Consider the following 6,068-nt stretch of genomic DNA (forward strand, 5'->3'; position numbering starts at 1 on the left):
TGTTTGGTTGGTTTTGTTATTTGTTTTCCTCAAGACAGGATTTCTCTGTGTGGCCCTGGCTGTCCTGGAACTTGTTTTATAGACCAGGCTGGCTTTAAACTCACAGAGCTCCACCTGCCTCTGCCTCCACAGTGCTGGGATTAAAGGCATGCGCCACCACTGCTGGGCACTTCACAGTTTCTAAACTGCTGCCTTTGCTGGCGGCGGGGCGTATTGTGCCTCTGTGGGGACTGGGAGACCTTGAGCGTTTGAGGGTTGATTACAAGAGATGTTTCCCTGCTTCAGATGGATCTTCCCTTGAAGAGAAGACAGGTTCACTTCTGTGCCTCCAGTCTCGCGTGACTGAAGATACACGGGGTTGCACAGTGGGACTCTTTTCTCCAAATGGACTTTCCCACTATTTAACTGTGTAGTCTCCATGTACAGATGGGCAGAACAGCAAGAACCCCTAGCTGGAGAAGAAAGGGTTACATGCTCACCCGACAGCACCCTCCCACTCCACACCTACTGCCAGGTGGGACAGGTGGCCGTGGGTGTGGGCTGTGGGTGCAGCAGCCCTGGGGCCCAAAGTTGAGCCTGCTCCTTCCAAATTCAGACCCAGAACAGGGCAGGTGTTCTATTCCAGTTCCAACCCGTACAGCAGCAGTTGCAGGGGGCAGTGTCTCCGGTTACCACAGGCAATGCTGGATGCACAGAGCCATGGGGCCCCCGGTTCACAGAGGGGGTGTGGCTTTGACATGCCAGCTCACAGGGCCGGACTGCCCAAGCACCGTTCCTTTCCATTTCTATCAGTGGAATCGGCTCCCAGACCTTCCCTCAAACATGATACTGTGCTGAGTTGCACAACTCCCCTTGACAGAGTTGCCTCATCTGCCTTAGTGGCCTTCCATTAACTCACTCAACAGTCAGAGAGAAAGTCTAATTACGAAGTGCCTCTTCTTAGAAGGTCAGGGGCCCAGTAGGCATTCATTCTTGCTCAGCTTTCCCAGAACCACAGCACGCCAGCCTCTCCATGTCTACGGCAGGCGTTCGTGGAGTGGCTGAGATAACGCTTGCAACCCTGTAAGTCCTACTTCCCTACTCCGTGTCTAGATCTTCATCTCTACTCAGCACACACAGGTAAACACACCACACAACACAGCGAAACATCAAAGAGCACGTTTAAGAAGCAAAATAAACAACCCATGAGAAAAGTCAAGAGAAAGTCCCCAGAAGAATGACAAAGGCCTCTAGCTCGATACCGTCTATGGGGTTTCTTTCCTTCTGTTTTGCACAAGGGAATCCATGTTTGTATTTTGTTGTTGTGTATGCAAATTGTGTAACCGTGGCCACCAGCAACACATGGATTTGTTCCTTAAAATTTACACACTGGGACAGAGGAGGTGATTCACCGGGTAAAATGCTTCCTGTGCAAGCACGAGGACCCGAGTTCAGACCCCCAGAAGTCACATAAAGTCAAGCGTGGTGGCTTGCATCTATAGCCCCTGCCCTGGAGGTGGGGAGGAGGGCAGATCCCAGGGGCTCCATGGCCAGCCAGGATGGCTGAATCGGAGCTGAATCGGGGAGGGCAGATCCCAGGGGCTCCATGGCCAACCAGGATAGCTGAATCGGAGCTGAATCGGGGAGGGCAGATCCCAGGGGCTCCATGGCCAGCCAGGATGGCTGAATCGGGGAGGGCAGATCCCAGGGGCTCCATGGCCAGCCAGGATGGCTGAATCGGGGAGGGCAGATCCCAGGGGCTCCATGGCCAGCCAGGATGGCTGAATCGGGGAGGGCAGATCCCAGGGGCTCCATGGCCAGCCAGGATGGCTGAATCGGAGAATCCAAGCTCAAAGAGACCTTGAAGAAAAGATGGAGAAGAAACTGAGGAAAATATCCTGCCATTAACTTCTGGCCTCCACACACTCAGCGGGTGTGCACAGACTAGAATATCTAGATATATATACACGCGCACATGAATGCACGCACACGCACGCGCGCACACACATACACACGTTTATGCATGAGCAATGTGGAGCAACCAAAGTTTCATTCGTTGCTGATGGGCATACAGATTAGTTCAGACTTTACAAGACAGAGCAGCAGTTTCTTACAAAGCTGTAAGAACATCTACCATGATACTTAGAAGTATTGTCCTAGACAATTTTCTGATTTATATAAAACTTTGTTTACATTAAATTCTGCATATGATTATTTATAGCGGTTTTATTTATAAACACTTCGTGTGAGAAATAACCCAATGTCCTTTTTCTGGGAAGTGGATAAACAAACAATTAAATACTATACAACAATAAAAATTAGCTGGCTACCGATGCCCAGGATGGGTGAATCACAGTGCATAGCTAATCAAAAGAAGACAGAAGCCAGATTCAGAAGTCTAACCCTGTGTGCCTCTATTAATGAGACATTCAAGAAGAAGCATAATGTTTTAGGGACAGATACCTGAGGGAGGAGAAGCTACGATGTTAGAAGGACACAGAGGTTTTAGCGGTGATGGGAGTGTTGTTTGGTTATGGTGGTGGCGACACAGCTGTGGGTCTTAGAGCTCAGAGTAGCACATTCAGAAGGATGAATTTTAGCACAAGTAAGTAGTAACAATTTTTTAAAAGCCCCTTGGTGTTTACTAAGGGAAACTAGGAACTTTTGTGGTCTTTGTCCATGTCAGAAATCTCAAGGAACTGATCTGGAGTCAAAGGTGGGAAACAAAAGACCCACTGAGTCACAGTGGGGGATTCTGGGACTGGCTCTGGGATTTTGTCAGGTGCTAAAGATGGGTCCAGTGAGGCCAACTTGGAAGGTGGCCTCCCTGAAAATCAAATAGAGAAGGTTCTGTGGATAAGTGGGGCTTGGAGCACCTGGCTGTACCCCCGCCCCAACACTTCTCTTCCCCACCCATTGCCTTGGCCTCCAGCAGATATGACTTGGAGAACACCTCACCCTGCCCTGCCTTCGCTGGTCTGATTTTATGCAGAAGGAATTAAAATTGATTGGTGTTGACAGGGAATGATCTGCCTGTCTAATTAATATGCCATCTAATTTTCAATTTAATTGCTCATCTCGGATCACCGGGTAACAAGACTCTCTCACTGCTACAGGCCTTGATGGGAAGTGGCAGGGGTGGCGCCGTTCTCCCAGGGCTCAGTCACAGCCTCTAGATCTTCTCAAGTAGTAAACAACCAAACCCTGGACCCTGTGAGACCCTATCCACACCAGCCACCTTCTCAGTCGGGGCCTCTTAACCATCTACTGTTTGGATAGACATTGACTCAATAGCTGCTTTGTGCCGATCCCTAGCTAGGGTAGACATTTGGGATGCCAAGAAGCCAAGACATACCTTGCCTGCCCCTACTGCCACCACAAATTTCTCAGTCTCCCAGAGAGGATTCTTGCATTGGTAATTACAAAACAGGTGTGGTTAAGACTGTGCCTGTAATCTCAGCACTCGGCCAGCTGGCGCAGGAGGGTCACTGTGGGTTTAAACCAGCATGAACTAGATTCTGAGTTCCAGGCCATCCTAGACTAGAGTGAGACCCCGTCTCAAACACACATACAAAGTCTAGCAATTACTGAATCTGGTTGCAGGGAGGGACAAGAGCTTTATAGAGAAATGCAGTCCAGACTCTACTATGGAGTGCTTGAGGAATTTAATTAATCTCCCCGTGCCTCAGTTTCTCAGCTTCTTTCTCTAAAAGACATCTCTGCTACTGTCCTGTTGGCCCAGTTGTCATGTAGATTATCTCATATTCTGGGCATCTGTCTTGATGTCTGCAGATGAATTCTCTGGTCCCCTATAAGCTATACTGGGAAATTAGTTCCCTGCTCAATTAGAGCTCTGTGATCAACTAGTAATGTCTGTCAAGGGTAAGGAATTGGGGGCGGGTAGCAATATTCATGTTTGCTGACTCTTCTAAAGGATTTCACTGGAAGATCAGGAGCTGGAGACAAGAGAAGGGCTCTGAAGAGGTTAAGTCACACTCAACAAGGCTTCTCATCATTTTTTAAAGGAGCTGCTTTGTGGGGAAACAGGGAAAAAATGGTGCCTATAGGCCACAAAAATCTACTGCTCTCTCAAGGGAGGCATTCAACCATTTATCAAGCTAACACAGAGTTGAGTCCAGGGGAGAGGACACACACATATTTCTTTCTTTCTGCCCATCTCAACCTCTGGGACTGAGAATCTGCGGAGCTTGAAGAGTAGAAAGGGAAACAGAAAGAAAGGGACCTGCAGAGGAAGAATGGGAGCCTTTGGATCCCAGTGCCTGGGCTTTGTCACCTCATAGCTGCATGATCTAGGGCCAACTACTCAGTCTTTCTGGTCATTAGTTTCCTCTTCTGTGTTTTGAGGGCCAGCAACTCATCTTGCCCTCAATATTAGAGAGTCAGATTGCCTAAGTGTCCCATGATTGCCAAGTATGGGAGAGATCACAGGGGTCGTTTTAGACAGTCTTGAGTTGAAGGGGTGCACATACTACCCCTAGGCATGAATAGCAAATCCCATGGGTGTACACCCTCTATCCTGGGTCTGTCTTACTTGAAGGGGGACTGGACTTAGGTAATGCAGGAAATCGGATAACCTCGGGAGGGGACATGAGTGGGACCCAGGAGTCAGAAAGAGGGAGAAGGCTATGGGAAAGAGAAACAAGTCCACTTCCAGGAGCAAGAAGGGAGAGGGCGGAAAGCCAAGGAGGGATTAGTGGGTTTGTCTTCAGGGGACAGGGACAGAGGGAAGAGAGAAGCCGAAACAAAGGGAGGCGTGTCTGAACTGTGAATTGGACTCTTTCGTTGTCTGTCCTAAGAGGAAAAAAATTCCTTTTAAAATTGCTTTTCTTGTCTCTGAATTGAACTTTGATTTAAACGTGTGGCTGTCCTGCTGGACCAAGCCACCTGGGCCACTATTCTACAGTCCTAGAAGCCTAGGTCTGTCTTCCTCCAAAGAGAAGCAATGCCCCTGGGGCACCGGCTCTTCCTATGTTCCAACTCCTCAACACACATACACACACACACACACACACACACACACGATTGGAGTTCCCTGGCACAGGTCCTTAGCGGGTATTGCCGGAGCCTGGCACTGTCCTCCAGTGTCACCACTCCCACAGTTACATCTTCCTGTCACAATATGCCACTTCGTCACCACAGGGTTGCACTTAGTGGACTCTCAGGCAGACCAGGTGCCGGGGTAAACCCGGGCGTGAGAGACCCTCCATCACTGATAGACGACAGGCTGGCCAGTAAAACACTTCAGACCCCTCAGCCTCTAGGTAGGAAAGCTGAGATGTGACCCTATCTTAGCACACAGAGAACCGAGCCCTAGGTGTGTTCTATCATGTCCAGGAACCCCAGATGGCCACTACAGTGACCTACAAGTCAACCTGCCCAAGACAAGTGTCCTTCCCTTCTGTTAAATTCCCATCCCTCTCAACATCGGCCCTCTGGAGTTCCCTTCCAAGCAAGACACCTGTGCCCAAGCCTTCCTCTTAGCCCTGTAGAACCCAATCCAAGAAAGGCAGGCTTCCAGCTGTTCCTTCCATCCCTCCACTGGCCTGGATCTGGTCTGGAGAGAAAACACAGGTTACTTCTGCAGAGGTCACAGAGTTCATTCACAAATGAATCCCTGCCTCCAGTCACAGGTTCCCAGGCCAGGAAGTAGTAGCTTGAGCAGCAACCATACTTCCCAAAGGTCAGCTTGAGCCCCGGACTGGGAAACTCTTTGCAGCCTGAGAAAACAGGATAATGGCAAATACTAGACAAAGAGACATCGAGGAGGGAATACACACGGGAAGGAGGGGGTTTTGTTGACCTTATATGAACCCATCAGAGTTTGAGCCGAGGAGCCCACGGGGAACCAGAGCACAGTGGTCCTCGCTCCTGTCTATCCCTTTGGCTGGTGGCGCTGGGGGTCTGGGGTGAGCGAGGAGCAGCTCCTCGCTGTAACAAGGGCCCGAGGGACTCCAGGCTCTCAGAGTTGTGCAACTAAGTGGGAAAGCCTGCTCAGCCTGCGGCTGAAGCAGAGGAAATATCCCGTGGTTGACTGTGCCAAGGCGGCGACTGATCCAGCCCCTAGCCTG

Source organism: Chionomys nivalis, chromosome 17, assembly GCF_950005125.1.
Source record: "Chionomys nivalis chromosome 17, mChiNiv1.1, whole genome shotgun sequence".
In the NCBI taxonomy this organism is placed as follows: domain Eukaryota; kingdom Metazoa; phylum Chordata; class Mammalia; order Rodentia; family Cricetidae; genus Chionomys; species Chionomys nivalis.